The sequence below is a fragment of the Lagopus muta genome, chromosome 4 (assembly GCF_023343835.1).
Source record: "Lagopus muta isolate bLagMut1 chromosome 4, bLagMut1 primary, whole genome shotgun sequence".
In the NCBI taxonomy this organism is placed as follows: Eukaryota; Metazoa; Chordata; class Aves; order Galliformes; family Phasianidae; genus Lagopus; species Lagopus muta.
Window position 1 is genome coordinate 69,885,213 of NC_064436.1, and position 13,870 is coordinate 69,899,082.

The 13,870-nt window shown below is 49.5% G+C and overlaps 1 protein-coding gene across 3 annotated transcripts in view; it reads left to right on the forward strand.

Annotated features, from left to right (window-relative positions):
• The window catches only part of EXOC6B (exocyst complex component 6B), a 246,665-nt gene that overhangs the window by 48,693 nt on the left and 184,102 nt on the right, over positions 1-13,870 (forward strand). The window lies entirely within an intron of this gene.

The following is a 13,870-nucleotide window of genomic DNA, read 5'->3' on the forward strand; positions in this document are numbered from 1 at the left end:
GAGAGATGCTCCGACCTCAGCATCCTCATGTCTCCTCTGGACCCTGCAGGAAGCACCGGGCGATGGGGTGCAAACAGCACAGCCCTCTTTGCCTTCCAGCAGCGAGTTACAGACCCTGGTACTCCATCTCCGTGCTAACCTTTCTCAGTCCCTCTTAACACTGTTTGTAGTTCTGCTAACCCATAAAACAAGCGCTCTGGGAGTTCTCCTTCGAAGCAGACAGCAGTATAAACAAACACCCCACACCGCTCTCCTCGCGGAGGAGCCGTGTGTGCAGCTCTGACCCTGCAACCTTTCCTCTGGTTGGCAGCACGCTGGCGTTGACAGTCGGAGTGGTTCAGCCAGAGTTGAAAGATAATTGCTGGAGGAGCAGCGGCCGGGATGGTATGTGTTATTCAGCAGGACCCCCTTGAGGCGAAGCTTTGAATCTGGTGCGCATTTCAAAGCATGTGTTAAACTTTACGTGATACTGATTAAAACGGAGGGCTTCGGGGTGAATTGGCAGGGCCCCACGGCCCGCATCTGCCAGATGACATGCAAAGAAATGGCTGGGTTGCTGAGTGCTCCTCTCGGCAGGATCGGGCTCTGGAAGGGGAAAGCCTTTTCTGGGGCATTGCTCCTGCATGGTGCACACGCACGAGCCTTTGCAGGTCCTGCACGAGCCCTCTGCTCATCTGGTATTTTCATTTAAAGCCTTTTTCTTTTCAGAGCCATATGGAAATAATAGTTCTCCCTCCTCCCCCCGCCCCCATCGTGTCCTTCAAATTCGAGTTTCCACTCAGCAGATGTAAAGAAGTGAGAGGATAACTGGAGGCAGGTACGGGGGTGATGTAATGGTACTGTGCTGCAGGGCTTAGCTGTGCCTTAGGATGGAAAAGATGTGGCACCAAGGGCTGTGGTTAGTGGGCACGGTGGGAATGGGATCATAGCATCCTAGAATGGCCTGGGTTGCAAAGGACCACAGGGATCATCTAGTTTCAATCCCCTGCTGTGTGCAGGGTCGCCAACCAGCAGACCAGGCTGCCCAGAGCCACATCCATCCTGGCCTTGAATGCCTGCAGGGATGGGGCATCCACAGCCTCCTTGGGCAACCTGTTCTTGCACACCAGGCACATTCTGGGGAGGGTTCATGATTTGTGTATGCCAACTTTCCTTGTTTGCCCGTTAAAAATAAAGAGAGGAACCTTCCTTCTTATAGTATCTTCTGCTGCAGTGTTATTGAGGCTTAGAGCAGCTCTTTGAACAACTCCAAAGCTGTTCCCTTTGATGTCAGACAATAACACATCTCAATAGGTGCACAAGGTGGAGTATTTGGTGTTTGCTGGGGTTGCCAGCATTGCCAGTGCTCAGAAAGCAGCCAGGTCTGTCTTCTGTGAACCCAGAAATGACTTTAATTCATGTTACATGGCTGTCAGCATGTTTCCTTCCTCCTTGCATCACTGCACGTGGTGGTGTAGAAAAGGAAAAAAACAGATGGGGGGGAAACAGTTGGGATCACCATCCCTGAAGCTGTTCCTGAACCATGGAGATGTGGCACTGAGGGACGTGGTCAGTGGGGTGGGTTGGGGTTGAACTTGGGGGTCTTAGAGCTCTTCTCTAACCTGAATGATTCTATGAACATGGTTGGGTTTTGGGTTGGTCAGCAGTTGGTGTGCTGTCTCCTCCCTGGGCTCACAGTGCAGATTGCCTCTGGATTTTTGCTGGGCTTGCAGAAATCACCTATGATCTGTTTGGTGACCTTGGAGACAGCCCAGGAAAGCCAGTTTCCTTGCATTACATCACTGGTGGCTGAGTCCTGTGACCCTGGAGCCAACTTCCATCTCCGTGATGCTCAAGCTGAATGATGCAAACCTTTCATCTCCAAAACAGTGGGCATCTGGGCACTGAGGTGTGTGGAACTATTCCCTATCGCCCCTACCGTGAGCTGATGCCAGAAGTGCATCAGCAGAGAAAGGCTGTAGATGTTTTCTGTTCCTTGAATTGTTTTCCTTCTAAAACGCTGGCAAGTGGAGTGACATAAGTGAATCATTGAAATGTTCATGGACAGATTTGTAGGGAAAGGGAATTCATATCCTCTGGATCAAGGAAATTTGTTGTATATTAATTTTACGTATTTACAAGTTCAGATGTGTTCTAATGTCTTCTTCTTGCACTCTCAGCAGCAAATGTTTTCAGCAAGCCTTTATTTGTACCAAAGCTGGCACAGAGGTTTCCTGTTTGCTTTAGAGATGGTGGCATTGCCTTGAAGCCAGTTGGGCTCAGGCCTTGGGGCTGTGTTAACCCCTCAGTGTCTGACCGGGCTGCACCCCCACCAGACATGTAATATCTGGGAGCTCTTGGCACAGGCTGCAAGAAATCTGGTTTCATTCTGGAGAGCCCAACGTTTGACATGCAATTAAAAGGCTATGAGCTTTGCTAACTCTTATAAATTTCTTTTGCAAGTGTGCCTGTTAAAGTCCAGTTTTATTAGCCACCTGTGCATGCTTTATTTTTAAATAGGGATGTTGGCCCTGTAAACCTGACTTTTTAAAATTTAATGTATCAGATGTTATTGAAGTGTCTTTACAGCGCTGTGCTGTTGTTGCAGCTGCAGCTTTGATAGCTTATATTTGCAGCTACTGCAGATCTGATTTTGTGCATGTGCTCGTATGGGGGCAAGTGTGCACACACACAGAAACATGTTTTATGATATTCCCAGTGAGGCATCCACTGCAAAAGCTGCAGAGAGCCTTGTGTTAGGGGCAGGAAGCTGTTCCCTGAGCTTCAGAAACTGAGTGCAGATTGAATGCGGTGAGGTTGGCCTCTTCTTCTTTTTCCAGGTGACAGCGATGGAATGAGAGGTGATGCCTCAAATTGGACCTAAGGAGGACCAGGGTGGATGTTAGGAAACATTTGTTCTGTGAAAGAGCAATCAGGCACTGGCACAGGATGCCCAGGGAGTGGTGGGGTCACCATCCTTGGAGATGTTCAAGGAGCGTGGAGATGTGGCACTGCTGTGGTCAGTCGGATGGTGGGATGGGTTGGGGTTGAACTTGATTGTTCAAGTTCATGAACAAGATTGTTCAACATCAGTGGTTCTGTGATTCTGAATCCAGAAGGTTGAAGCAGCCTTTAACCATTCAGCTTGTCTGTTTTCAGACATTTTGTAGCTTGGAGCCAGACCTCCCAAATCCTGCATTCCTACCTATTGCAGCTGAACTGAGATGGTCTTCAGAGGGCATCCAGTCGTTCAAATTAAAAGAGATGTCCAGAAGTCTCTTGTCCAAGCTCCTGCTCAAAACAGGTCAGACGTTTAGGTCATACCATGTGTTTCATGGCTTGACATCCTTTGGGAATGGAGACTGCAGAGGATTTGGGAGATCTGTCCCACTGCTTGGCTCTCCTCATCGTCAGAAAGTGTTTTGTTGCAGACTGCAAGAGCTTGGTTTGTTTATGTCTGTTTTAAGCTTTTCTCCCACTCTGCACCACTGTGAGGAGCCTGCCTGCATCTCCTTGGTGATCTGCTTGTAGGGACTGTTGGGTCCCCATAAGCCTCCTCCTCTCCAGGCTGTTGGAGTCTCATATAAGTTCTCTGTTCTCGATGGTATCTCTTCTAGGACTGTATCTGGTGTTGAGCTTTGAGCCACCCTAACAGCCTGTTGGCTCTGTTTTGGGTGCTTGGACGAATACAGCTGTAGAAGACTTCTCCTGGTGCGTGAGCAGAGCGGATGCCCTGCTTTGTGCTGCTATATGAGGCTCCAGGACTTAATGGTGATAAATGAGAACCTTGAAGCTGTTATCTTAATGGCAGATCACACTGCCATCTCATGTGCTTTGTGTGCTGGGCCTCAGATGGGAAGATCCTGGCATGTTATCACCATCCTGGAATGCAGACTTTGCCATGCAGTGAGGCTTGGATCAGCTCTCCCACGAGCACAAACAATCCACTCTCATGTGCTGGGATTTCTTGGGGCTGCCCATGGTCCAGGCCTGCTCATGCTTACCTCTTTGATAGGAATCTCTGAAGTGTGAGAGCACTCCCAGGTATCCGAGGCACTGATTCTGCAGCTTGCCATGGGATGATGGCCAATGACCGGACGCCACTCTGGAGGCTGTTGCAGTCGACTCAACTATTTTGTCTTTGAAAGTCCTGGTGGCTCCTGGCTAATAGGGCTTATAAGGTTTGAGTGTCTCAGTTGTGACTCCCCAGTTTGATTCATGTATGGATAGCTTCTTTTTATTTGGGTGCTTTCCTTCAGAACTGCAGATTCTGGGTCGCGCACCAGTAAGCAAACTTGTATGATGTGGTTTTTAAATGCTAATAATTCCCTCCTAGGCAGAGACCTTCTGTACCGAGCATCAGCCAGGCTGGAGAAAATTAGCTTTTCTGCCTTATAAACCCCTGTGAACAGTTGTTGCTGATAGAAATGTTGACAGACCCCCTTGCTTGGCGGTCTGCGTGGTGCCACTGGAATGAAATGTCAATAGTCTGTGCATGGGTGGGACAGCTTGTATACAGCTGAGCCTCGCATTCTTTATCGCTACCAAACAAGTCTTTGGAATTGTTTAGTGAATTTTCATATATATATATATTTTTTTTTAGAGTATTTATTTGCTTTTCTCCTTCTTAAGCCAAGTCCTTGCCATTTACTGCTTCCTGGACTCTCTGATTTCTGATTGACGTCAAAAACAGCACAAAAAAAGCCCTCCCCGTGTAGATTAAGCTGCCGAAATGCCTTCGAGGCATTGTTTATAGGTCTATGTTCTTTTTTTTTGCCGAGAGAAAGTGAGTCCTTTAATGTCTTCCACATTTCCCAAATCTCTCTGACTTGGATGCAGAGCGCTGTGGCATTTGAAGATGCTTTTTGCTGCTTTTAGGGGTGAGGCTGAAGGAACGCTGGCAGACGGGGCTGCAGTTCTGCCTGTTAAGGTGAGTGCAGTGGGTCTGAAAGGCTCCAGATCAGCACTGTTGGAAGCTGAAGGCCTTACAGCTGCCTGACGATGAAGGGCAGTGCTGTGGATGAGTTATGCTGTGGAAGGAGATGGTTTTTGGGGGGAATGGAGGGTGAGAAAGAACAGGCCGTGCAGCCTGGGCAGGTTCCAAGGACAGCAATGCTTTCTGAAGCAGTAGAACATCTTCTGGTTCCACTTTGCCTTCCACTTGCATGTGGGTTGTTGGTGCTGCGGTTCAAACCCCCCTCCACCTCCATGTGCTGCAGCAAACACGTGCTGGGATGGAGCTCTGAAGACAGAGTGTCAGTCCTCATTGTGTTCCACGACCAGAGACTTCTTGGTCACTCAGTCCTGCATCCTGAAGCCATTTTATTTCTGGAGCAGGCAGCAGGATTTGTGTTCCTGGCCCCTTCTGTTGGATTTCCAAGTGAGTGATGGTTGAAGCTGCATTGTGAACCTTCTCCAGAGAGCCTGCAGCTTACCAGCTGCACTTTAAGGAGACCACTCCTACCTGTTAGCTATTTTGCTGTCCTACAGCCAATGGAAATGCTCTTTCAGAATAGCATGCTTCTTTTCTGGTGGCCCTTTGTCCTTTCTCCTTGCAAGAGGCCAATCCTCACGGAACATGGTGGCACACTGTGATCAGAGGAGCTGGTGCTGCCCAGACCTGTGGGTAGGGCTATGAGGCCTTTGCTCTTGTGCTGGTTGGCTTTCAGCCCTGGGGATGGCTGGGCTTTGATCATGTTCTTCTGTTGGAAAAGCAAACCAGACCCTGCTGATACGGACGTCCCCATTGCCTCTTCCCTTCTTCTTCCAGTTGCTGGTTGCTGTGTTGCATGTGAATGTGGGCTGTTCTTAGGGGTGGGAGTTCAGTGTTGCTTCCCTTTTGCTCTCATTTTATGTTGATGGTAAGGGGAAATTGGTTTGCAGGAAAGCTGGTTAGTAGTAGCTGAGTTGCAGGTATTTGATGGCACAGACCTGTGTGAGGTGGAAGCAGCTGCACCATCAACTCTAGGGGAGTTAACATTTGGTTTTTGACATTAGCATTCAACATTTGTTTCCTTTTTGGCCTGATGGTTCCTTATACCAGGTTCTTTGACCTCAGTGCAGCCTTCCAATACCTAAAGGGAGCCTATAAATAGGAGGGGAGTCAACCCTTTGAAAGGGTAGATAACAGCAGGGCAAGGGGAAATGGTTTGTGGTTGAGGGAGGGAAGATTGAGGTTGGATGTGAGGGGGAAGTTCTGTGTTATGAGAGTGGTGAGGTGCTGAACAGCTGCCCAGAGAGGCTGTGATGCCCCGTCCATCCCTGGAGGTGTTGAAGGCCAGGTTGTTTGTGGCCCTGGGCAGCCTGGGCTGGTATGAAATGTGGAGGTTGGTGGCCCTGCATGCAGCAGGGGGATTGGAACTCAATGATCCTTGAGGTCCCTTCCAACCCAACCATTCTATGAGTCTATGGTTATACACTGGAGAGCAGGGAAAGTGTTGGAAGAGGAGTGGCAGGTGATACATTCTATGTTTTTAACCATAAGTTAGGTGCATATATGCTGTGGTCTGGGTTTCTTTGCAGAGCAGTGCTGAAGAAGGATTCCTTGAAGGCTGGGGTGCTGTTATTGAGTTGGTTGTACCTGGGTGCAGGTGATTCCCTGTTACCACTGGACTATGTGTGCTGCTTCTGGTGGGCTCTGGCTTCCCTACAGATAAGGAAGTTGTATAAGGATTGAAGTGAGAGTGCTGACATTTCTCATCTCCCAGAATTTCATAATTCCATAATTAACTCTAAAACAATCAAGGCAGCTCATACATTGTATCTATCACTTAATGCACATTGATATGCACATATTTTATCTCGCAGTGAAACTTCTTTCAGTGTGTTCATCACACAAGGGCTGATCTAAGGATCGCTGGGTAAGGAGCATGTGGACTCAGGTTCTGTCTCCATAATGTACTTCTTTGTGTGACACCAGGGCTTTATGAAATACATGTGTTGCCACTAAAACTAGGAATGATCCAAGTGAGAAGCATTCAATTTTACAGCAGTCTTTCAACTTGAGGCTTAAATGCTGTATATTTTTCAAGTTTCAGGCAACTTCCAGTCCACAAAAAGGGGAAAAAAAAAAAAAAAATGAAGGAGATTTGATTTGATTTTTAACTGGTGATGGCTCTGTAGTTTAGCAGAGTGAAAATCTATGGGAAGGCAGTGAGCAGGGACCTGGGACCGCGGCTATGTTGTGTGAAATGTTGAAACAGCAGCATGGGGAGAGGAGTTGGTGATAATTGCCCTTTTGGAATTTCAGATTTCTGGCTAATTTTGTGTAAATTTGACAGTTGCCCATTCAAGTTCAGCCTTGTAACATCCAGTGTCTGGTCAATGGATTTGGGAGCAGGGACTGGAGAGGTGAGGCATTCCACAGCTAATTGCCAGCCTTGGCGTTGGCCTGGCTCCTAAACAAAATCCCTTTGAAATGAAGCAATCCTTTTTGACTCATTTGCCTTGAGCAGAGGCGTGAAGGGGCTGCTGGGATGGAGCAGCTCCGAGTTGCTGTACCCACCAAGGGGTCATTTCAGATTATTAACACTCCTAGTCAAGAAATTAGGGATTTTCATCAGTCTTAATAACCCCGTAATGTTTCCTTTTTGCATTCTAGAACTTGCCAGCCTGAAATCCCCTCATTAAGAAATTCCACCTGAACAAAGTTGACTCATGCACAGAAATACAGGTGCTGCCAAAGCCAGAGGAGCCCAGCAGAGCCCTCAGCCTTGGAGCTGCTGTTGGGGCTCTGGGTTGTGTGCACGGAGAGATGCTTCAGTGCTTCTTTGGATGGGATTGGATTGCATGGATCTTCAGCAAAGCAAGGAGAGCTCCTGCCCTGGGTGGGGATGTGCTGCTGGGAGGATTCAGAGTCTGTATGGAGTATCAGTGAGCATCCAGCCAGAGTGCTGCAGTAAAAGCACTCAGTGTGGGTTTTCTTGGGAGCGACCATTTGATCTGCATCCCCAGTTCTTCAGGGCTGGCTGTGTGCAGGTAGCCAGATGCTGATTGCTGTTGACTTCTGATCCCATCAAACCCCTTTTGAACAGCTGGAAACAATCGCAGGCGAGCCCATGTTCTTTTGTTTAACCAGACAAAGCCTATTGTGAGCTGCAGCAGTGCTGGGAGGATTTCTGCCGCATGGTACTGAGGGACAGAGGGGCTGAGCACTTCACTTGAAAAATTACACTCCCAGACAAAAGAAGGAGCCGTTGAAACAAATGGGAGATAACACTTGCAGTGCTTGGCAGATGTTTGCATCCATGGGAAGTGCTTGAGTAGGTGCTGAAAGTGCATTTCTCCAAGGAAAGCACTTTGCAGCGCTGAAGCCATCCTGCCTAACACTGAGCTTCGTGTACCGCTGAGCCCGAGCGCAGATCCTCATCTGCAGTGGGTTTGAACTGTAGGAGAGAGGGCTGTGATGAAATTGTGCTGCTGGGGCTGTGCTAAGGACAGGGTTGTAGAAGAGCAGAGCACGTGGTTGGTGCCGTGCGTTATTAATTGGGTGCGTGCTCTTGTTCTGAAGGGGCAGAGCTGCACTTGCAGCCTTTCTGCTCTCTTGCTCTGACGTTGCTAGACCCAGCATTTGACAGGCTGAGCTGAGGCTTTAGCAGTTGGAAACCACTTCAATGGCTCCTCTGAGCTGTACAGATTATCTAAGTAGGGGCCCAAGGAGCTCTCAGACTCCGGCAATCAATCCCTTATGTACTGCTCTGCCAGGATCTGGGGCTAACGACTTTCCTGTGCTGCCTTCTCAGACCAAACCAAGCTATTTATTTTTTTTCTTTTAACCGTTGTTCCTTTTAAATTAACGGTGTAGCTGAGGGTGCTGGGGATGGAGAACCTGAGAGCTGAACTGGTGGGTTTTGTGCTGTAGTAAATCTGATGGACCCGGCTGTCCTGCTGGTAGCTTAATGCCCTTCTGAGGCTCAGTTTGCTCTTGGCTTCTCTTTCCCTTTTGGCCTGCCCAGAGAGGCTGTGGATGCCCCGTCCGTCCCTGGAGGTGTTCAGGGCCAGGTTGGATGGGGCCCTGGGCAGCCTGGGCTGCTATGAAATGTGGAGGTTGGTGGCCCTGCATGTGGCAGGGGGTTGGAGCTTCATGATCCTTGAGGTCCCTTCCAACCCCAGCCATTCTATGGTTCTGTGATTTCTGTACCAGCTGCCAGCAGCTTCTCTGTTGTTTCCCAGACTTCGGGAGGAGCTTTGACCTTGGCTCCAAGTCACTTTGGATATTGCAAAATGAGGGAACTGCTGTGCCAAACGGGGCCAGAGGTCCCTTAATTGCAGCTTCCACCAGCCAGAAGCTTTGCGTTAAGATAAGCTGCGGGAGCTGTTTATTATATTAAAATAATGCTTATCAGCCAGCTACTTTGGAGCTGTGAAGTGCAGAGACAACACAGGGACCTCCAAGGGGAGGTCTTGCTTGCTGTTAAACAGCAGCTTGAGCGTGAGCAAGGAGAGAGCATCTGCAGTGGCAAAGGGTTCTGTGCAGAGTGCAGGATACAGACTGGGCTGTGGGCGAGCAGCGGGGCTGCTGCATGGGAACCAGGCATTAATTAGTTTCTGGGAACTGTTAATGACAAAGGATGGATGGTGGGTGCCCAAGGAGGGTCATCAGAAGCACTGCAGCCGATGCAAAGGCTGAGGGATAAGTTTGTGTGTGGGAACCTGCGGGCAGGGATCTCCGCACGTGTGCTGCAGCTCCAAACCCCTCAACCACGAGACTGCAATCCTTCTGAAACTGTCTCGCTGCCTCTGAGTCGTGCCAGATTCCTCATTTATTTTGCTTTCGTTTCTGCCTATTAATCCCATTAGAGCCCGGTGCTTAATTTGGAAGTAGGTGATTTAATCTTCCTTCCGCTTTCCACTGGCTTTGGCACGTCCCGTGCATCCCTTCTGTGATCTCTGCTGCTGTAACTCATCATTTCCAGTGTTTTTTGAAGAGTGGAGGCTGACTGCTTTCCCATTTAGATAGCGGGGAGGGGAATAAAAACTGATTATAGGGCCACTTTTATACAGCCAATGTCAAATTGGGGTCACTAATTGGAGAGGGGTGGCCTGGGTCAATCTGTTCCAGGGCTGTTTCACGTGCTGATGTGTATTAGTGCCTTAATTTCTTGAATGTGAGGAGCTCTGATCTGTGGAAAGTGAATGTGTTCCTCCCCTGCTTTTGATTCTCTGAATTACAAATGTTCCCTTTTTGGGAGAAAAAAGGTTGTTTAATAGGCTCATAGAATGGTTTGAGTTGGAAGGGACCCTTCAAGGCCATCTGGTCCCACTGCCTGCCATGAATGGAGACACCCACAGCTCCATCAGTGCTCAGAGCCCCATCCTGCCTGACCTGAATGTCTCCAGGGATGGGGCACCCATCTCTTTTCTGAGCAACCTGTGCCAGTGGTTCAGAGCCGTTATTATAAAGAACTTTTTCCTTATATCCAACCTAATTCTCCTCTCTTTGAGTTTGAAACCATTTCCCCGTGTCCTATCGCAACAGATCCTGCTGAAGTCTGCGACCCAGGTGCAGCCTTTGCCCTTGGCTTTGCTGAACCTCATGCAGTTCTCCTGTGCCTGCTGAGCTCCCTGCAGATGGCATTCTGCACACCAAAGCCATTTTGTAGCTATTGACTCAAATCTCTGCTGGTAATTTGTTTCATACTGAAGCATTTCAGAGCCACGAGGGAACTGTTGGAGATTGGAATCGTGCAATCCTAGGGAGGTTTGGGTTGGAAAGGACCTTGAAGATCACCCAGTTCCAACCCCGCTGCCAGGGGCAGCGTTGCCGAGTGCTTGGTCAGGTTGCTTTGCCCCTCAGAGCAGTCATGTAGCACAGTTTGGTGCTGCTTTTCAGGAGGAGAGGTTGGGAAGGAGGAAAGGGGGAGGTTGAGCAGTGCAGGCTTTGCCCCTATAGCTGACAGCAGCAGTGGCATCATGATGGCTGGGAGCAGATCGGAGGTCTCCATCCTCCGGCCACCCAGCCCGCATTGTGACAGCATCAATGGGACGGGCTTGGAGCTGAGCAGCTCCATGCTGGAGCAGCACCCAGCCCTCTCATTCCATATTCCTAAATAGATGGGTGGGGGGGCAGGAGGGGAAAATGCCAGCCTCCCTATGGGATTTCATTCTGGCTGCTCCAAGGGCTGAGGCTAAAACAATAGCGCCCGGGAAGGCTTCTCCCTTCTGCGCCGTCCTTTTGAAAGCCGAGTTTAACATTATGAATACCTTGGGCTCAGTGGCATATGCAGAACAAATGTGAATCAAACGCAGAAATAATTCCTTCAAGAATTTTATTTATTGATGTGGTAGCGCAATACTACACTGTTTACAATAGAGAGTTAAGTGGGATTTTGGGTTTGCTGGGAAGTTGACAGCTTGCGGTCCCGAGCAAAATTTCTGCCTTTTGTGGGATGAAAGAATAAAAGCTATGTTCTTGAAATGGTTATTTATAAATGATTTGAAAGTTTGTTCCCTTTCCAGGCGGGGGAGAGCCTGCCAGGCCTGCGGTTACTGCAATGGTGAAATTCTGGATGTGAAAAAAATCACAGAAGTCTGTTTGCATTAGAATAACAAGATAAAGAACCTCGTGGAGGCTTGAGGGGACTCAAATGAAATGCAGTTGTGAACAGATTTCCCTCGCTGCCTTTCTCACGGGTAAAGCCTTGGGAAGCAAAGGGGGGGGGGGGGGGGGGGGGGATCTGGAGCCAAGAGCTGGAGATGGGGGTCAAGGTGAGAGGCACGGGACGTGCTTGGAGGTTGGATGTGCAAACCTGCAGTGCTGGCACACAGGGCCGAGACTGAGATCTGTGCCCCAAAGGAGATAATAAACAAGTAGCGGATTCTTTTCATGCTGTCAGATGCTTTTGGCGTAGCAGCAGTGTAAATTTGGTGGAGAAATAGGGCTGCTGAGCAGCGGTTGCTGCTTTCTCTGTAAGGCAGAGCTGGGGGGAGTGAGTTGCTGTGTAGGAAATCAGAGTGCTGTAATCACATCTGCAATGGATCCCTGACACCTGGTGTGTCCCCTTCAGCCACACCGGATCCCTGTGCCTGCTCTTGGGCTGGCTGGTACCAGCCTCCACTACATGCTCACAGTGCAGGAAAAGCAGAGTCCAACGTACGTGTTATAAAGTCATTAAGGTTGGAAAAGACCTCTAAGATCCCCAACCCATCCCACCGTGCCTGCTGTGTCCCTCAGTGCCGCATCTCCGCAGTTCTGCAACACCCCCAGGGCTGGTGACCACATCATTACTGCATTTCCACTGCATTACCACTCTTTTTGAGAAGTTTTCCCTAATATCCAACCTTCAGGTATTGGCTCGTGCATGGAGAGTGATCTGTGACATCATGCACGTGTTGAGCAAATACCAACTATCTTTTAATGGATTAAAAAAGCCCTGTGGAAAAGGGCCAGGGGGGTTGTGGTGCCTTATGGAGTGGCTTATTGGCAGTAAGTGACCTTATGGAGGCATTTTGACACTGCTCAGGACTTGAAGGAATAGCTGGGCTGCTCCACATGTTCATGCTGCGAGAGACAAGTCTTTCAAGGTTATTCCTTCTGCATTTAGTCCATGCCATGTACTTAATTCTTCTAGGTGCTGTGGTTTGTGTTTGTAATGCTAACAGCCGAGGGCTGCATCCTGTAGAATGGGAATACAGTTGTGCAGCAAAGATCTGTGTCCTAGATAGTGCAGGGCAGTGAAATCCCATAGCCCTGGGCAGCATTCTGACCAGCTTTGAAGCCTGTGCAAAGAAAATTTGTCCAAGTGCTCAGGCTTGGCAGAGAGGTCACAGCGTTGGATCGATGCCCTTAGTATTCCTTTTCCTGAAGAGCTGATAATTATGCCCTCTTAGAGGGTGGTATGATTACATAGAGTTTTTCTTGTAGATACTCTCAGAAGGCTCAGTTGGGTTTCCAGAGCAATTTTGCAAAGTGGATGAAGGCTGGAATGAGGCATATCTTGTTCCCAGCATGCTGACAGCCCCAGGAGGTGAGCTGGGATGCTGGGACATGGAGTTGTGGTCCTTGCCCAGTGGTCTGCCTGGTGGGAGTTGGTCACCTTGTCAGGATGGAGGGGACACGAAGGGGTGTGGGAGATATCACTGTTCCTGGAAGGGGATCCTTCCTCTCAGGACAAGCTGAGCCCTTTGTCCTTGACACCCATCAGATGGCACAGGGTGCCAAAACAACCTGCCGAGCTGCTGCCGCTGCTTTGCTTTCATCTATTTATTCTTGGATCCATTTCATTGTGAGCCTTGATGCTTCTTTAAAATAGACTGAAAGTGGGGAAAATGCTGTGTGAAAAGATGAGGAAAGAGCTGAGGTTGGAACCTGTGTGTGCCACTGCTCTCAGCACCGTGCTGGGCTCGCTCGAATCACACACAAACAGCTGCCGAGCGTTGTGACATCACAGCAGAAGCCTTATGATGGCATTTCCCCACTGCCTTCATCTCAGTGGGATCCCTTCTGCCAAGAGGGCTTCAGGTGGCAGACACAGCGAGGAGCAGCATTGGGGGAGCAGTTGGCAAGTATGGCAGCTCCTCTCCTCTCCTCTCCTCTCCTCTCCTCTCCTCTCCTCTCCTCTCCTCTCCTCTCCTCTCCTCTCCTCTCCTCTCCTCTCCTCTCCTCTCCTCTCCTCTCCTCTCCTCTCCTCTCCTCTCCTCTCCTCTCCTCTCCTCTCCTCTCCTCTCCTCTCCTCTCCTCTCCTCTCCTCTCCTCTCCTCTCCTCTCCTCTCCTCTCCTCTCCTCTCCTCTCCTCTCCTCTCCTCTCCTCTCCTCTCCTCTCCTCTCCTCTCCTCTCCTCTCCAGCATCCCTTGGGTCCCTTCCAGCCAGTGCAGCCCATTGTGTCCTTGGTGTCACCCACCCGAGCAGCAGAGCAGGCATGGGTCTGTTTGAAGTTGTCCAAGAATGCAGTG